This window comes from Mesoplodon mirus, assembly GCF_964341445.2.
Source record: "Mesoplodon mirus genome assembly, chromosome: 18".
NCBI lineage: Eukaryota > Metazoa > Chordata > Mammalia > Artiodactyla > Ziphiidae > Mesoplodon > Mesoplodon mirus.
Window position 1 is genome coordinate 26,402,731 of NC_138994.1, and position 19,640 is coordinate 26,422,370.

Sequence of the window (19,640 nt, forward strand, 5' to 3'; positions counted from 1 at the left end):
AGCTTTCACGTGGGTCTAAAAAGTCTCCGTATGTCTTGCTGAGGATGCCCAGGAGGTCAGTGGTGCCATGAGGCCAGGATGGGATGTGAGAACGGGAGGAGAGCCCTGGTACAGGGGCTAAGGCTCTCAGATGGCCAAAGGATCCCACACGCAGAGCCTGTTCTCGGGGTCCCCCAGCCTGCCAGAAGATGAGCGTCTGCGCTGCGTGTTCCGACGACTGAGCACGTTGTCGTCAGCCTGCCAGGCACCTGAGAAGAGGAAAGGAAGGTTACCGGACCTTTGGTTTGGTGCAGATGGTGTCTCTGGCAGGACAGTCCGGGAGTTTGGCATGAAAGCTGGCAAGATGCGCATTAGCTGGAACTCCCACAGGGTGCAAACCACAGCACGTGAAACTTGGGAGCAGTGGCGTCCACTGGGCGAGGGACAGTCATGGCCACTGTGGCCCACTGATGGAGGGACATGCAGGATGGTCCTTGTTTTGTGAGCTTGCCGTAGGATCCACCTTTGTATCTTTATTTGGTCTTGAAGTTTGCCTAAGTGTTACAGCGGACCAGGAAAAGAAACTGAGTCTGGCTGAGACTTTCACGAGAGCAGGAGGAGGTGAAGGGGAGGGAGAAGAGTGTGTTAATTTGGGCTCAGAGTTAGTGTTTGCTGTGGGGGCCAGGGTGGGGCAGGAAGGGACTGGCTGCCCAGCAGGGTTCCAGGGACCAAATGGCATGGCAGAGAACAGAGTGACAGCTGTTCCTCTCCTTCTGCACCCGAACAGCCCACCGAGAGTTGCTATCAGCTGGTGCCACCAACCCCAGGAGACATTAGCTCCAGAGCTTTGGGGTCCCCCGGGTACCATCCACGAAACTCATCATCTTCCCCCCTTGTCCTGCAGTTCCTGCACGAGAAGCACCCGCTGCCCATGCTGGAAACCCACTCTTGGTGCTTCTCTCTCCTTCATGCTCTGTATCCAATCCATCCTGACCTCCTGCTTGTTCAAGCTCTAGTAAGGTCTAAATCTGTAGTCAGAAAACCGGGATACAGCCCCAGCTTGTAACGTACTGACTGTGTGACCTTGGGCAGGTCACTGTACTTGGAGCCCTGGTTTTCCCATCCATCAGATGGGAGACAAGTACTTACTCCCCAGGGATGCTGTGAGACTAAGCGAGGTGACATGGAAGACTGGTGAGCAGGGCGCCTGACTCACAGAATGTGCGCGACAACCATCCGCCCCCCCAGGCCTTGTTCAGGCTACACTCATCTCCCCGAAGTCGTCCTCCCAGCCCACAGACTGTCTCCGTCTGATTCATTCCCCCCAGTGCAGCGAGATGCCCCTTCTGAAGGGAGAGGATGAAGCCCTAACCCCCTGAGTTGGGGGAAAGCCTTCCATTCTCTGGCCGAGGACTGCTGAGCTGCCTCTTCCAGCACCTGCCCCCAGAAGGCCCCCCCTGAAGCCAGATGGGGTCCAGCGTGCTCCGAAGTGCTTCACCACTGGCCGGTACCACCACCCTATTTCTCATGCTGTGTGGAAATTGCTGGATCCTCCAGCACACGGTGATCTCCTCCAGGGAAGAGCCGAAAGCCATGCCCTTCAGAGGGCTCAGTTCGTGGACGGAGCCGGCTGACCCTGGAGGGTGGACGTGACGCTCACTGTGTCACATTTGAGGGAGGCCACTCACAAATGTCTGGGGTCAGCTTCAGGTTAGGCCAGCCCAAGACACGAAACCCTTTAATGGCAGAAACACTAGGATTCAGCGGGTATAAATTGTGTATACCCATAAATGTCCTGGTGTGCTAATCCGCCCTAAGGCTCTAATAATAGTCTTGTGGAGGTGGACCCCAGGGGAAGGGGAGTGAGTGGGACAGGAAATGTTTAGGTATCTCTCACAGCCAGATGGAATGCGGGGATCTGTACTCCCTGGGGGTACCGGAGTCCGGCACATGGGTCCACAGTGCTTTTCCCTTCTAAGGGTGACAGGATGCAGAGCAGGCAAGATGGCCCTTTTAAGTTAGGAACCCCCAGATGTAATATGTTGTTCCTTCGTTTTATATAATTTGGTAGATCTCATACTTATTCCTCTGTGTTTAATGGGCAGGACTCCGGAACTGCGGCTGTTTGGTACGAAAGACCAAAAGCAAATGGTAAACAGGAGAGAAGACACACACACAGACACACGCACACGCACACGCACACACACACAAAGTCAAATCAAAACACTGCCGCAGCCTCGCCGCCACCACCACTGGCTGCCAGGCTGCCTGGCTCTGAATTCTTGAGTCCTTGCTACAAACACCACCGGTCCAGATTCTGAGCCAGGGCTGAAAAGTGGCTCCTTCTGAAACAGCCTCAAGACTCAGACCTGAAGTCTCTGATCTCCCCAGCTTCTTAGTACAGTCGGTGGTGCTCTTTCCTCTAAAAAGGCTTCTGCCAGACCCTCGGCGAAACCCTGCTGCTCCGTTCATCCTGGATGCAGAAGGTAAGCTTGGAAGGCGCAGGAGGACTTCCTGAGCGAGTGCTGCCATTCTGTCCAGCCCTCAGCCAGAAAAGGGAGCCTGGAGATTCAAAATCCTTCACGGGAGGTAGAGAAAGGTGGTTCCCACTTAATTCCATCCTCAGGCTCAGAAACGGGGGAGTGAGGAGACCTCTAGAGGCAGATTTGGGGAGCACATCTAGGGGGATTCCACACACCTCTTTCCTGCCTCTACCCAGCCACTAATTAAATTTAAGGTCTGTAACAGTTCCACCATCTTGTAGGGTTTCTCTCCAGGAAAAGAGAAAGTTAATTCCGATTTTTCCTTAGTATCTGCGAAGCATAACCCTTCCTAGTGGCGTCTTAGTCTTGGGTTATTTCAGGTCTCCATAAGTACTTTTCTTTGTTTTGTTTTTGGCTGTGCAGTGGCTTGGAGGATTTTAGTTCTCCGACCAGGGGTTGAACCAGGCCACTGAAGTGAAAGTGCTGAGTCCTAACCTCTGGACTGCCAGGGAATTACCTCCATAAGTACTTTTAGATTTCATCGGTATGCCCACTCCTGTCCAATGCCATCATTTAAAAACATCTGTATCGGGCTTCCCTGGTGCCGCAGTGGTTGAGAGTCTGCCTGCCGATGCAGAGGACACGGGTTCATGCCCCGGTCCGGGAAAATCCCAGATGCCACGGAGCGGCTGGGCCCGTGAGCCATGGCCGCTGAGCCTGCGCGTCCGGAGCCTGTGCTCCGCAATGGGAGAGGCCACAACAGTGAGAGGCACGCGTACCACAAAAAACAAAACAAAACAAAACAAAAACATTTGTATTTCCACTAATAAACTCAAATTATCTTTGCTTTTTCCCATCACACTCCCCAGAGCCTTTTCACAGAATTGTCACTGGTCCCCTGGCCACTATCCTGACGCCTGTGTGATACTCCATCAGGTTCCTTGGGGCCCCGTCTACCTAGCACGGCCTCGCGCTTCTAATCGACTCACCACCTACAATGGTCAACTCAGATTTCCTCCCTTTGAGAACCTTGCAGAACAATCTCAGAACATACCATCGCCCCCCCACCTTGGTCTCAGGGCCAAAGAAGACCCAGAGGCTTCTTAGCGGAAGAGGTGCTGGAATGACACAGGTGCTTTCTCAGCATCACTCCCACAAGGGTGATGAGAGCAGCGAGGATGGGGACCTGAGCCATCCTTGCCGCGAGCTGGGGCTCCTGGCAGAGCACCTGTGGGCCTGGGGAGGGTGGACCATGGGATGCTCCCCGGGCTCCCTCCTTGTGGGCGCTCCGTGAGGGGAGTGGCATCCATGTGGGGAGGGAAACAGCGTGGAGAGGGAGACCAAGTGCCTGAGAAGCTGTCCTGACGGCCAAGCCAGCCTGAGGCACCTCAGTCATAGGATGGAACTTTGAACTTACAGCTGAGCGTGGTGAGGTCTGTTGATTCCACGGGAACTACCACAGTGGATGCTCCGGTCATTAACCTGACATTAACCCGACAGATGCTTCCAGAGAGTTCCCCAGCTCTTTATTACCAGTGTGACGCTAAAGCAGAACCCGAGAAACATTTTACCAAGAGAGCAGATGCACTTTCCTTCTCCCGTAAGAGCCCTTGAGACCTCGGGGTGAGGCTACGATGCGACCCTCAACTCCCTCTCCCGGCAGCCGCCACTGTCATTCGGTTTCATGTCTGGCCTGAACGGTGAAGCCAGTTTAATCTGAGAATGGCTGGCTCTCGAGATCACCATAAAGAAGCCCAGGCATTGTTTTCCTTCCAGGTCTCGCTCCCCTGCCGCAATCCCAGAGTGGAATAAACATCCACCAGCAGGTTGGCCCGTAGGAGTTAGGGAGAGGAGGAAGCACAAGGCCTGGGGTCAGTTTCCACCAACATGGGTGGCTGAAACAATTCCCAGGAGCTCTCTCTGCCAAACACGGGGGTTGGTGGGGAGCCACTGCGGGGAGGCAGGAGCCTAGATTCCTCTCTTGAAGCCCAGTGAGCGGCTGGCCGGCACAGCTGCCACAGACTCAGGGCGGAGTGAGGGCAGAGATGGCATCTTCCCCAACTAGTGACCAAAACAAATCCTGCCTGTAACCTTTGCCACCCAAGCATCCCCGCTTTTGTGGAACAGGGATTAATCTAGTCTCACAAATATTTTTTTTTTCCTGGAAAATTTCAGCATATTAAATACAGGCTCTTGCCAGTTAGGAATGGAAGCCTCAGCGAGGGCCCCTCGGATGTGCGCGTGCCCAGCAAGCTTGGGGTTGGGTGTGGGTGAACATGAACTTTCACACGAAGTCTGGGTAACCTAAATGAGTTTCAAAATAAAGAAACTGGACAGACAGACGTACATTTGGCAAAAAGACATGAGAAACAAATGGACAGACAGAAGCCAGGTAAAGAGTGGGAAGGCAGGAAGTGAAGTGTACCCCGGACCTCAGCCGCTCAGGCCCAGGCCTGGCTGGGTCAACGCTAAGTGGAAAGGCTGGCGAGCCCCTGGGAAAGCCATGGGATGTGTCTCTGGGGATTACGGCTTCCTCCACCACAAGCCTGCATGGGGCCAGAGGGGTGAGGACCTGGGTCTTTTGCAAGCTGATGGAGAGTGGCAACCGCAGGAGTTTGTGTCCCTCCAGCACCCGTAGCCACGTTGCCAAGGGGGTAAAGCAATGGACCCACGATGGGACGTGGCTCTCCTGAAGCTTAAACATGTCCAGGGCATGTTTAAGAGATTACAAACCATGCAACATGAAGGCAGTCTCTGCCGTGAACCCAGAAGGGGCAATTTCGACCTAGTCCACCGGGCAAGACGTGGCTTTAGAGCCATGGTTGGTGAAGCCCTTGGTGAGCATGGAGAAGGGGGACATCAGTGCCCAGAGTGTGACTGACAGGTGGGTTCCTCCTGAGAACTCATCCCGGATTCAGTTTAGTGTCATGAGAAGGAATAAGGGGCACGTTGATGGCCCTGATTGAATTTACAGAGTTAACGCTCCAGGGAGAAGAGTCACCCTCGACCCCTGATCGTTCCTTTGGGATCCAAATCTAGGGAGCACAAGGCAACTGGTGGTCGCCCAGGGCTCACTGGGTCACAGAGCTAGTCTATAAAATGCTGGCTTTGAAATTCCTCTCTGATCCTAACTAACCACTCTCCTCTGAGGGGCTACAGGTTCCCTTTTCAAGGGCTCAGGCTCTCTTTCCAAGACCTTATCACCGACGCCGTGTCTGCCTTAAACTGCCTGTTGATGGAAACAAGACCAGGCCCCCTGCCATGGGACCTGCAAGAGAATGATGGAGAGGACACGGTCAGGTCAAATTGGAAGGCTTTGGAGGTATTTTTGTGCCTTTCTCCATGCCCAAATAGTTTCGCTTAGAGCAGAGTCGCTCTTTGCCCAAGGACTCTCCCGAGGTCGCCTCACTTCCTTTCAGCAACTGGCTCCCAGCACCTTAGCAAAGCCCATGCCTTCTTGCAGGAACTGCAGGGCAGGAGATGGGTGTCCCAGGGTGAGAGCAGGGGTGCGAGCAGGGGAGCATCTCCCACCAAGTTCATGTTCAGCAGACTGCCACTCACCGGGTAAGCAGACCGCAGAGCACAGCTTATTGTCCAGTGCTTTCATGCTGGCGATGTCAAAGTCATTGTTATTGTCACACTCCATACCTAGAAATGCGAATGTCCTCTGGCCTCTAACGGAGTTAAGGCAGTTAGAGAGGACCTGGCTGTGTTTTTCTCTGCTTTGCTGTCCTTAAAATAAAAATCTTAAGGATGGAGACAAAAAACATCAAATCATATGTTAAAAAAATAAATAATTAAAATTAAAAACAATAATTATTGGGGAGAGTGGACAATAAAGGAAACTGTGTGGGTACGTTTGTGTTCTCGCTCTGTTCTGCTCTGTTTCCTTAACTGGCCCCTTTCCAGCCTTCGTTCCAGGGAAATCAGACCCTGGGGAGGTCTGTGGGATTCGGACACGCAGACGCGGGCCCACAGCAGAGCTAAGCCAGGCTGGAGGAGCCAGGAGAGCCACGGGGGAAGTGACCCCGGACTCCGGCCTGTGTCTGTCGGTGCACGTGGGGTGTGTTTATGACCACAAGGCTCTGCGAAATGACTAATACATAAAATGGCAATTAAAGCTCTTTGGTCCCGTAATTTGGCACCTCAAATCAAAGAATCGCATTGTTCGCAAAATTATGATTTATTTTCTTTGAGACTTAATTTGCTATTCTGAGGATGTTTTAAGGGGATGACCAGAAACCTACAGTCGTGTAAGATGGGAAGGGGACAGTTTTAGATGTTATTTTTTCAAGCTCCCCACCCGATTTTTTTTCCTTGGTGAAAGGGAGAGGAAGAAACATACATGTACTGCGTACGGCATGTCAGGTGGAAACCACATATGGAATGTCAGGCGGAAACCACGTACTGCCCTGTGCCTTTTAGAAGCAAATATTCTACTGGGGACGACAATCACAATGGAGATCTCGGAGCCTTGTGCCCTGAAGACATCAACCGAGGGGAGGTAGCGCCCAACCCCGGCTTGGTTGGCGTGTGCGTTGGGCAGAGGCACAGCCTGGGCGACCACCCCTCCTTCGGCACTACTTTGCCAGGAGAGTGTGGTCATGTGCGCATGCGCACCCCTGCACACCACACCGGCCCCCAAGCAACTGCCATGGTCAAAGCAGAAGCGACTAGCATGGCATCTGCATCCAGGCTGGGATCCATGTTTGCTCTGGAGGTTGCCCTTCTGTGGAGGCATCTCAGAGGAGCAAACTGAAGAGACACCGGTTCCTGGGACGCCTGGTCCTACACTCCCAGGTGGGATTTCCAGGTCACCTCCCCACCCCCACTTCCTTGCTCTATATGTAGGTCGTTCCTTTGCTTCTCGGCTTACTAGAAACAACATTCTTCCGATTGAAGATAAGATTGACCTTATTTACAAAACAGAAATAGAGTCACAGATGTAGAAAACAAACTTATGGTTATGGCGGGGGGCAAGGGAGGGGAGGGATAAATTGGGAGATTGGGATTGACATATACACACTACTAAATATAAAATAGATAACTAATAAGGACCTGCTGTAGAGCACAGGGGACTCTACTCAGTACCCTGTAATGGCCTATATGGGCAAAGAATCTAAAAACAGAGTGGATATATGTATATGCATAGTTGATTCACGTTGCTGTACAGCAGAAACTAACACAACATTGTAAACCAACTCTTCCAATTAAAAAAAAATATCTACTTGAGGCCTGAATGATGGTAAAGAGAATCGTTCCAATAGCCTACAAACACTAGTGTACGCTGAGCTGCTAACGTCTCTTCCCCTCACCTTTGCTGTGCCGCCAGGGCTGTGATCCTTCTGCTACTGTAACATCAGCCGTTTTCTTCACTAAAGCAGGAAAACCTACTGCCTAACAGTCGGTTCCCCCAAGGGGAGGAAGCTGTTCTCCTGCTGCAGCTGAACTTTGGGGCTGCTAGAGCAGTTCTGTGAGACTCGGCTGAGAAGCTGAAGCAGGAAGGAAGGTGATGGCAGTTGCCCAAGAAGCTTCAGGATCTACTCAACGTAGATGGAGAACTCCATGTATCTTCTGCAGCCTTGGCTCAGAGGCCCAGAAAGAGCCAGGAAGGCTGCTGAGGTCCTCAGATACCCTGCTTGCTTTGATATTCCATCAAGAAGACAACCTTTCCCCAAAGCCACACCCTTGAGCAGTGCCACCAAGTCACACCAGTGCCCCTTTCTGTACCCTTCAGAGAATACCCGGGAAAGAAATATAATAAAAGGGAGCAAAAGACCAGGTCTTTTACCATCTTCTTGTGTGGGTGATCCGTCCTCTTCTTCTAGAACATCATCTCCCTAGGACAGAAGGAAGGCACTGTGAGTCCGTAAAGCAGTGAAATGAGTCTACTGATGGTCAGAAGACAGAACTAATCACCCTCATGGTATCCATACATTTCCTGTCCGTGTGAGATGGCTGGGAGGCCCAGCAGAGGCAGATTTTGTTTGGCGAGGCAGGATCGGCCCGTAGGGACCAGGTCTGAGGCACGTTCCAGAGGGTCCAGGTCTGAGGCACCTTACAGAGGGACCCTGGGACTGTCAGGAATAGCCTTGGTCATAGTTTAGCTCACACTGTTTCTCTCAGGTGGAAATCAAAGTTGTCAAATGAAAAAGCAAACCGTGAGATCATAAAACTTTCAGAAACCCTTTAGGATCCCCAATCCCATACAGATACTCCTTTGAGAACATCTGGCTCAAGAGAAAGTTGTAGAGCCCCCACTGGGAGCTGGGCATTCCATATACTTCGGCCACACCTCCATCAGAGCATTTCTCACGCTGAGTTATAAGTCTGATTCCTCCATCAGACGGAGCTCCGGGATGGGTGGGATGGGTGGATTGGGGGCGTGGGCAGGCAAAAGCCATGTCACTCGGTCTTTGTGTCCCCCAGTGCCAGGAAGATGTGAGATGCCTGTGCCAGGTAAATACTAAGTGAATTGGAGGACAAACACCCTCTCAAGGGTCTGGCCTGGAGACTTCCCTCTGGAACTCACCCCACGCCTATTACGCTGAGACCAGCGCACTCTGCTAACCGGACAGTCCCTGTGCCTGCACCCTGCCTCTAACAGATCCAAGTGCACAACCATGGAAGGCTTCTTCCAGAACAACCCCCATCCTATTTGCCTCCTCTGCCAGCGCCGGCAGTCCCTCTGACCGGGGAGGGGCACCAGCGTCCACCTTGCTCTTACCTCTGCATCCTGCTCTTCGGCGGTGGCGGCGAGGCCCGCAAAGTTGCCTTCTGGAGACGCCGCTGGCGTCACCTGCAAAGGAGCAACAAAAGTCAAGGTGCAGATGCCACCGGCTCTCCTACGCAGCTCGCCTGGCAGCAAACCAAACCAAGTCCTCAGGACAGAAGTGGTGCCACATGGAAGATCACATCTGAGGGAGTCTGTGATTCAACGACACGGTACCCTGTTTTCCAGGGCTCCCCTCCCGAGCACTGGGGGGCTTTGCCGATCTCCCTGGCAGGCCCTGGACTGAGCTCCTTGGGACTCGAGTACAGAGCAGAGCAGAGCGGCGAGGGCGATCCCATGCTCCTCTCTTACGTCTCCTTCTTCTGAGGGGGTCCTGCTGGAGGCCCGGGGGCAGGGGAGAGCCTCCCCTTCCTCTTCTGTGCCAGGGGCGATGTAGGAGCCGGACATGGAGGAGACGGTGTTGGTGCTGATCTGGGAGGACACCATGGACATGACAGACTGGGCCAGACTGCTGCTGGCAGGGTCTTTGGAGACAGGAGTTGGAGGAAGGACACGGAGGTCAGGCCCGGCTGCTGTGACTGCACTGGGAGCAGAGCTCTCTCGCTGCACCCGGGCAGTGAGGACACCAGCGGCCTGGCCTTGCCCTCACCAAATAGGGTTTAGATGGAAGGTTTTCCAAGGTTTGGCTGCTTTATATTTTAGAACTCCAAACTCAACCTCAGGGATGAGGGATTTGCTTTTCCCTGTCATAATGTTAAAGAAACACTTATGACAGCAGGACTGGGAGTGAGATACCTGCTTCTCCCCCAGCTCAGCCACTAGACCGCCCTCTCATTGCAAGGGAGCGAGTCTCACTTCCTCTCAAGCTGGGGCCTATTTTGTCTGCCGCTTAGGTATTAAAGTGCTGCTCCCTAGTCCATCCGGGAGGACTCGGCTGATGGGGAAGGACCTGCAGTTGTTCCGACCCACCATCATGTACCTTCTGGGGAGGAAACTGTCGAGGAGAGAGGCGTCCCCGTGCAGGACGACTGGTCAATAGCTCCTTTCGGTGACAAGGTCAGGTTCTCACTTTCTGGGGTGATGCCACATTCCTGGGTGGGAAAGAAGTAAGCGCCAGTCAAATATGTTAGAGGGGAGGAGTCAGGGCAGGGCACCCGTGCGAGGAGGAGGAAAGGGGATCTGGGAAGGGCGGCAGGAGGCGACATGCAGAGGGAGGGCTGGTCTCTCCTCTCATCACTTCTGTGCACCCCTGACCCGGAGTGGCTGTCTCCTGGGGGGAGGTGCAAGCACATCCTGCCCGAGGCCCAGCAGCTGCTGGAGCCACACAAAGACCGCAGCTCAGGTGACACTGGTCACCCAGTAGCTGTGACACAGGAACACCCCAGGTTTCCCCAGGATTACTAACAGCTCTCCTTTTTTTTTTTTTTTTTTTTTTTTTGTGGTACGCGGACAAATAGCTCTTCTTCTGAAGCGAGAGAACACAGAACCAGCAGAGGCCCTGGTACCTGCTGGGCTTCTCCTCTTGGATGGAGGGTTAGTTCCAGCTTGATGGATCTAATACAAACACCGCCTGTCCCTCAGCCCACGCCCGGCACCCCCATCAGTCACCTGGGCTCGCAACCTCGGTGCACCCCAGGGCAGATGCAAAAGCCTACTGATTCTCTTTCTACAGCCACAACTAAAAGTTCACATGCCACAACTAAGGAGCCAGTGAGCCATAACTAAGGAGCCTGCTGGCAGAAACTAAGACCCAGTGCAACCAAATAAATAAATAAAGATTAAAAAAGTAAAATAAAGAAATGAATCCAGACTCTACATTATATATAGGAACTTGCTTTTTTTTTTGGTAAACGATGTGGCCCTAGATATATTTGCACCTCAGTGGATACAGCTCTACTTTAGTTTTGCCTGAATACCAGTTCATAGTATAGATACATTATAATTTATTTAACAATTCCTGCCTGATGTGCGGAAAACCCACACACATCTAGTGTCAAAAGTGAATCAGGAGGGACTTCCCTGGTGGCCCAGTGGTTAAAAATCTGCCTGCCAATGCAGGGGACATGGGTTCCTGCCCCGGTCCGGGAAGATCCCACATACCGCAGAGTGGCTGGGCCCGTGAGCCATGGCCGCTGAGCCTGCACGTACAGAGCCTGTGCTCCGTGACGGGAGAGGCCACAACAGTGAGAGGCCCGCGTACCACAAAAAATAAATAAATAAATAAATAAAAATAAAATAAATAAAAAACTGCCTGCCACTGTAGGGGACACAGGTTTGAGTCCGGGTCTGGGAGGATCCCACATGCCATGGAGCAACTAAGCCAGTGCACCACAACTACTGTGCTCGCGTGCCTCAATTACTGAGGCCTGCGCACCTAGAGCCCATGCTCCACAGCAAGAGAAGCCACTGCAAGGAGAAGTCTGTGCACCACAATGAAGAGTAACCCCTGCTCACCACAACTAGAGAAAGCCGGCGCATAGCTAACGAAGACCCAACGCAGCCAAAAATAAAATAAATAAAAATTAATTAATTAATTAATTAATTTTAAAAATGTGAATCAGCATTGTAGGAGAATACTGAGAGCAGAGGAAACACACAGGCGTATGTTTTTCCTTTACATGGACACTCAGAGAAGTGAAATAGCTGGGCCACAGCTGAAAATTTACTAAATATTGCCAAACTGAATGCCCAAAACAAAAACAGTTGTACTACAGTTATAAAGGAAGGAAGAAGGAAAGAAGATAGCAGACAAAAGGCAAAAAATCCAGTCTAATACACACACACACACACACACACACTCGGTAAAGAGGCCCATTCCTTCCATGGACTTTACATTGTGCTATGGACTCATGTCCCCCTCCCCCATTCATACCTTGAAGCCCAACTTCCAATGTGACTATATTTGGAGATGGGGCTTTTGAGAGGTAATTAGGGTTAGAAAAGGTCATAAGGGTGGGCCCCTCCAGATGGAATTAGTGGCTTTATAAGAACAGAGAGAGAGATATCAGTCTCTCTCTCTTTTGTTTCTTTTTGGCCACACCGTGAGGCTTGCAGGATCTCAGTTCCCCAACCAGGGACTGAACCCGGGCCACGGTAGTAAAATCCGGGAATCCTAACCACTAGGCAACCAGGGAACTCCCAGTCTCTTTCTGTCATGTGAGGACACAGTAAGAAGGCAGTCATTGCAAGCCAGGAAGAGGGCCTTCACCAGCAACCCAGTCTGCCGGCACCTTGATCTTGGAGTTCTCAGCCTCCAGAACTGTGAGAAGTGAGTATGTGTTGTTTAAGCCACCCAGCCTGTGGTATTTTGTTACGGCAGCCTGGGCAGATGAATACAGGCTCCAAGGCAGTAGATACTGGGGTACTTGTGACCAACCGGTCTGGTTACACTGGGGCCTGGGCACAAACCAACCTGCAGACAAAACCCGTGCAGAGGATCCCATTTAAGTGGTAGCTGCCCCCAGGGACTGCTCCTCCGTGTCCTCTGCCTTAACTTCTCCCCTTCCCTCAACTCACACTGCCCACAACTTTTGAATCTGCACCATCCTTATTTTTTAATGCTGCTATCCTAGTTCAGGTAGTTTTCATTCTTAACTAAAACTATGACCTCTTAACTGGTCTCCTTAATCTCCTCCCTTTCTGATTCACTCTACACTGTGAGTTGATTTAAAGAGCTAACTTTCTAAAATGGAAATCAAATTACAATAGTTGTCATTATTTGAATTCTGAAAATATTCCAGCAAGATGGATATTTTTTTTACTTTTTTTAAAATTTTTAATTATTTGGCCGCACCGTGTGGCTTGTGGGATCTTAGTTCCCTGACCAGGGATTGAACCCAGGCCTGCAGCAGTGGGAGCATGGAGTCCTAACCACTGGAGCACCGGGAAATTCCCAAGATGGTTTTTTGTTTTTTTCCGGTACGAGGGCCTCTCACTGTTGTGGCCTCTCCTGTTGTGGAGCACAGGCTCTGGACGCGCAGGCTCAGCGGCCATGGCTCACGGGCCTACCGATCTGCGGCATGTGGGATCTTCCTGGACCGGGGCATGAACCTGCGTCCCCTGCATCGTCAGGCAGACTCTCAACCACTGCGCCACCAGGGAAGCCCTAATTGGGAGTTGTTATTGCAAGATCTGTAATCAATCTTCCCTTCTTTTGGTATTTTTTTAAAAATTGAGGTCACAGTAAAATAAATTAGATATCCTGCCTAAAAGTGGAAAATACTAATCTTCACCTATTTACTTTTGGACCAATGGAGTTATATCCTTGATTATTGTAGAAAATGGAATTGTACTTAAAAATAACTTCATACAAAATTAAAATATGGGAAAAAATTAAAAAGAAATAAAAAGAAAAGGAAATAAAAAGAAAAATTAAAATATGGAAAAACTGGCTATGGAAATCCTATTACATTTTCATATATTTGAAAAATCTTCATCTACATGGCATTTCAATAACATACTTTAAGCTTAAGGTCACAAAAATAAAAGGAAAGTAACAAAATTGTATTTAAGCACCTCTAACTGTTCAAGTCAATTCTAATGCTACAGTGCTGCTTTTGTTATTCATGTTTTTACCTATTTAAAAAAATTATACGGACTTCCCTGGTGGCGCAATGGTTAAGAATCCACCTGCCAATGCAGGGGACACGTGTTCGAGCTCTTGACCGGGAAGATCCCGCATGCCGCGGAGCAACTAGGCCCATGCGCCACAACTACTGAGCCCACGTGCCACAACGACTGAAGCCTATGTGCCTAGAGTCCGTGCTCCGCAACAAGAGAAGCCACCTCAATGAGAAGTTCACGCACCGCAACGAAGAGTAGCTCCCGCTTGCTGCAACTAGAGAAAGCCCGCGCCCAGCAGCGAAGACACAACAGAGCAAAAAATAAATTAAATAAATAAACAAAATTTAAAAATTATATAAGTAATACATGTCTTTGACAAAAAAAAATACAAAGAAGTACGTAATTTAAAAAGTGATAATCTGGGCTTCCCTGGTGGCGCAGTGGTTGAGAGTCTGCCTGCCAATGTAGCCAATGTAGGGGACACGGGTTCGTGCCCAGGTCTGGGAAGATCCCACGTGCCACGGAGCGGCTGCGCCCGTGAGCCATGGCCGCTGAGCCTGCGCATCTGGAGCCTGTGCTCCGCAACGGGAGAGGCCACAACAGTGAGAGGCCCGCGTACCATGAGAAAAAAAAAAAGTGATAATCCAACACTATGAAAGGTAACTCCATTATTAACAATCAGTTTGCAGCCTTCCAGATTTTCCTATACATATATAAACACATTCAGGTTTTCTGTTTTGCTTTATTTTGATATTTAACCTAATTGGGATATTACTCATATTGATCTGCATGTTGTTTTTTTTCCTAATGTACTGTACTCATCTTTCCATGTCTGTACTTACGGATTGACCTCATTGCCTCGTTGTTTTTTTTTTGGCCCGCTGCGAGCAGCTTGCGGGATCTTAGTTCCCCAAACAGGGGATGAACCCGGGCCTCAGCAGTGAAAGCGCCACAGTTCTAACCACTGGACCGCCAGGGAATTCCCAAACTCATTGTTCTTAATGACTACATAATAACCACCTCTTGGGCTTCCCTGATGGCGCAGTGGTTGAACGTCCGCCTGCCGATGCAGGGGGCAGGGGTTCGTGCCCCGGTCCGGGAAGATCCCACATGCAGCGGAGCAGCTGGGCCCGTGAGTCATGGCCGCTGAGCCTGCGCGTCCGGAGCCTGTGTTCCACAATGGGAGAGGCCCCAACAGTGAGAGGCCCGCATACCGCAAAAAAAAAAAAAAAAAAGAAAGAAAGAAATAATTTTCAAATATGTAGATATTTTCTTAGTTTTTTTCTTGTTTTCTACCTTAATTGCATCACTGTCTGAGAATGTACTCTGTATGATTTAGAGCATTTGAATTTGTTGAGACTTGTTATATGGCCCAGCATTTTCATAAACATTCCATGTAGACTGGAGAAGAATTTGTGATCTGCAGTTGTGGGTGCAGTATTCTCTATACATCTATTAGGTAAGGTCTGCTTATCCAGTTGTTCAGATCTCTTTCTTACTAGCTCTCCATCTGCTCATTTTAAGAGTTACTGATATATGCATCTGCCACTATATTTGTAGATTTGTCTCTACCTTCTTGCAATTCTGTCCATGGGTTTGCTTTCTATATTTTGAGGCTATGTGTATTAGGCACACACAAATTCAGAACTGTTATGTCTTCTTGGTGAATGAAGCATTCCATCATTATGAAGCATCCCTCTTTACTTCCAGTCATGCTTTTTTGCCATAATGCCTACCTTCTTTTGGTAGTTTTTGCATGGTTTGTCTTTTTAAATTTTTGTTCTTCTTTCAAAAATTGTGGTACAATGCACAATTTACTGTCTTAACCATTAAACTTTTTAAAAATTGTGGTAAAAACTCTGTTAACATGAAGTTTACCATTTTAGTCATTTTAAAGTGTACAGTAAAGTACATTTACATTGTTCTGCAATTAATCTCCAGAGGTCTTTTCATCTTACCACACTGAAGACGCTATATGTGTATCCAGTTAACAATTCCCCATCCTTCCTTCCTACCCCCTGCTTGGCAATCACCCTTCCTACTCTCGAAGAATTTGTCTACTCTAGATGCCCTCATACAAATACAATCAGACAGTGATTTGTTTCTTGCTGCTGGTTTATTCCACATAGCACAATGTTGTCAAGGTTCATCCATGTTGTAGCATGTGTAGCATTTCCTCCCTTTTGAAGGCTGAGTAATATTCCATGGTGTGTATATACCACAATAAAAAAAAAACTATTCATCTGTTGATGGACGCTTGGGTTCCTCCCACCTTTTTGTGATTGTGAATAATGCTGCTATGAACATGAGTGTTTAATATCTGTTTGAGTCCTTGCTTTCAATTCTTTTGGTTATATACCCAGAAGTGGAAGTGCTGGGTTATATGGTCATTGTTTAATTTTTTGAGAAACTGCCATAATGTTTTCCATAGTGGTCACACCATTTTACATTCCTACCAGCAATGGACAAGTATTTTAATTTCACTACATCTTTGCCAACGCTTGTTATTTTCTGTTTTTTGTTTTGGTTTTGATAACAGTTGTCTAAATGTGTGCGAGGTGATACTTACTCTGGACTTAAGTTGCTGTCAAAAGCAAAGGACCTTAGGGCACAAGGACCCCAAATCTTAGAATCACCTCCCTGTTCTGTCTACCCCTGATAGTTTTCACTCTTATTAACCTACCAGATGTTTCCAAGCAGATGTTTTGAGGAATACATTGTCTATTTTGTTTTAGTAGTCCTTAGTGGGGGGGGGGGGTTAGTCTGAATTATCTGGACCACCATCACTTCTTTTCTGTATTTCAAGAAGAAATGAAGTGGGCCTTAAAGGTAGAAGGAGAGTAGGAGTCCATGGATTTAATATTTCTTTATTTTTTAACCCATGTTATTTCCCACGTCTATATTTTAAGTAACCTGGAGTAGATATCCTGGCTGAGTACTCGCAGTAGCTCACATTAACAGGCAGTGAATTTTTTTTTTAGATTAAGTGGGAATAAAAAGAGAAGAAAATCCATGGAAGAAAAAGGAGTGGAAGAAGAAAGGGAGAGAGAAGGAGGACCTAGAGGGATAGAGATGGAGAAGGCAGAAAAGCGGGAAAAAGAAAAGAGAAAGATGAAGCGGGGAGAACAGAATTAAAGGAAGCTCCATTTAGTTTTACCAAGACCTGTAGCCAGCGCTTCTGTAGAAATCCAGAGTTACTACCTGCTTAACAAGCAAACAAACAAAAAATTCCTTTCACATTGTCCTTTCCTTGCCAACCATTCACTTATTTTCATGACTGGTCGCGGAAAAAGGAAACTAATTCATTCACTCAACAAACATTTATTAGGTACCCACTATATGCCAAGCTCTGTTCTGGGCACTGAGGAGAAACAAATGAACAAAACCTACACAAGCCCTTGCCCTCACTGAACTTCTGTTCTAGTGGGCCACTGTACCCAAGGTACAGTGATTGAGGTGCTAAATGCTGTAACAAACAGATCACAACTTCTCAGCAGGTTAACATAATAAAGGTCTGTTGTCTGCTCAGCTGAGAGTCCTTGCATGTATTTTTGGTCATGCAGATCTGCCCTGCTCATTCAGAGTGACACTTCTGCTTCACGTCTATTGGCAAGAACTAGTCACATGGCCCCAAAGGCAAGGGCATGGCTGGGAAATGTAGTTCCCAGTAACAAACACAAGTCTTTGGTGATCAGCAAACTGATTCTTCACATGGAAAGATACAGACAAGAAACTGAATAACAAATTATTTATTACTTTCGGAGGTGATAAATGCTATGGGAAAAATGCAGGAAAGAAATAGAGTGTCTGGGAGGGGGGGGAGTATTGAAAATTTAAATAGACTGGTGAGAGACGGACTCACTGGGCTGAGCAAAGCTTGAAGGAAGCAGAGGCGTGAGCCATGTGAATATAGGGGAGATGGTGTGACTGGAAGAGGAAACACTCAAAAAGGAGCCCATTATGGCTGAAACAGAGCCAGCGGAGAGAGGCAGGAGATGAGCTCAAACAAATCAGAGGCAAATCGTGTGGGACTCTAGATTTATCCTCTGAATGAGACGAGAAGAATCAGATGGGTGTGAGCAGAGGAGAGCTAGGATTTGATCTGCACTTTATCGAGACCAGTGTGGTGGCTACGTTGGGAATACACTGAATGGGGGCAAAGGGAAGGAGATAAAAGTGCATGGGACCAGAGTGGCAACAATGGAGGTGATGAGAGATGTAGATTGCTAGATACAATTTGAAGGCAAAGCAGGATTTGTAGATGGATTGAAGATGGAGTTTGAGAGAAAGACAGGAGTGACTGTGGCCTGAGCAATTAAGAGATGGAGCTAGGGAAGACCATGGTGGAGCACGTTTGTGGGGGGAACTCAAGAACTCACCTCTAGACATGTTGAGCTTGCGACGTCCATGAGAGTTTCATGTGGAGACGCTAAGAAGCTGCTGGACTAGGGTCTGAAGCTCAGGAGAAAGCCCTGGGCTTGAGCTACAGGTTTAGAGTCCTTTCTCAGGGTAAAGACGCTACTCAAAGCCTTGAGACCGAAAGAGAAGGGCAGGCAGTGTAGTTGAAAAAGAGAGACCCAAGGACTGAGCCTTAGGTCTGGACAGAATAAGATGTGGCCATTGCTGGGGATGGGGAGAAAAAAAGTGAGGGAAGGAAGCGGGCGTGAGTGGGGAATTATTTGGGGCTGTGGTTCATCAGATCAGAATCAGAATGGAGCACCATTAATGGTGACCAAGGGGTCTGTTTCCCCCCAACTCCACTCCTACCTGCCTGCCTCTAGCTGTGTACAATCCCAGTGGTCTGATGATGGGCAGGGCCGTCAGCTGCTCATTCCATGCTTCTGCACTCTTTCACCACCACCCCTCGCTCTCATAAAGGTTTGGTCATTCATTCAACAAATCTTTGCTGAATGCCTATATATGTGCCAGGCCCTGAGTGAACAAGCTAGACAAGGCCTGTGCCCTTCTGGAGCTTATACTCCATAAGGGGGCTGGGGCAGATAATAAACAAGCAACAAATAGACAAACAAGAACATTCCTAATCCAGGGTAAAAGAATAGAGAATGCCCTGCTTTGGTGCAGGGGATCATGAAAATTCTCTTCCAGGAGGGGACATCCGAGCTGAGACCTGAGCGCTAAAAGGATGATGGCCATCAGATCTGGGGGTCAAGGATCTGGCTGGAGGGAGGCTTGCAGTGCTGCAGGGGAATGTTGAAGGCCAGTGTGCTGATCATGGTGAGGAGCCCCCTCACATGGGACCTTGGAGGCTATGGTTAGGAATTCGGTTTTATTCTAAGTGTGACGAGGACACCTCCCGTGGGTTTAAGCAGAGGACTCACGTGACAACATTTCACAGACCTCACTGGGTTGGTCAGATGGAGAGCAGACAGTAGGGGCCAGAGTGGAGGCAGCGAAAGGAGTTAGGAGGGTTTTCGAGCTGAGGCCACAGGTGGCATCTTGCACTAGGATGGGCCAGGATGCACGTTGTCTTGAACGAACGGGTGGGTCAGGCAGTCATACATATATCAAGCTCTTCTCTGGGTCCAGGCCTATGCAAGGCCAAGAAAAGCACCTCCTAAAGAAACATGAGCGAGGTACAGTCCTTGCCCTAAGCTTACTGAATGCTGAATTACAGGAAACTCAGACCACACATATTAAGGTGCCGGGTAAACACAAAGCAACCAGTAAGTCAGTGCATAGGAGAGGCTGACTAGGTGCAGAAGGGGGACTGGAAACAGTAACTGGCTACCGCGTAAAGGGGAGACTTTGGAGCCTTCTCCAGACGGGCGGGGCGGCTCATTTTCCAGCGGGCAGTGGCAGAGGGTCGCGAGCAGCGCTGCCTCCCCGCCCCCAGCCCACGGCCCCGCGTGGCGGCGGGGCCT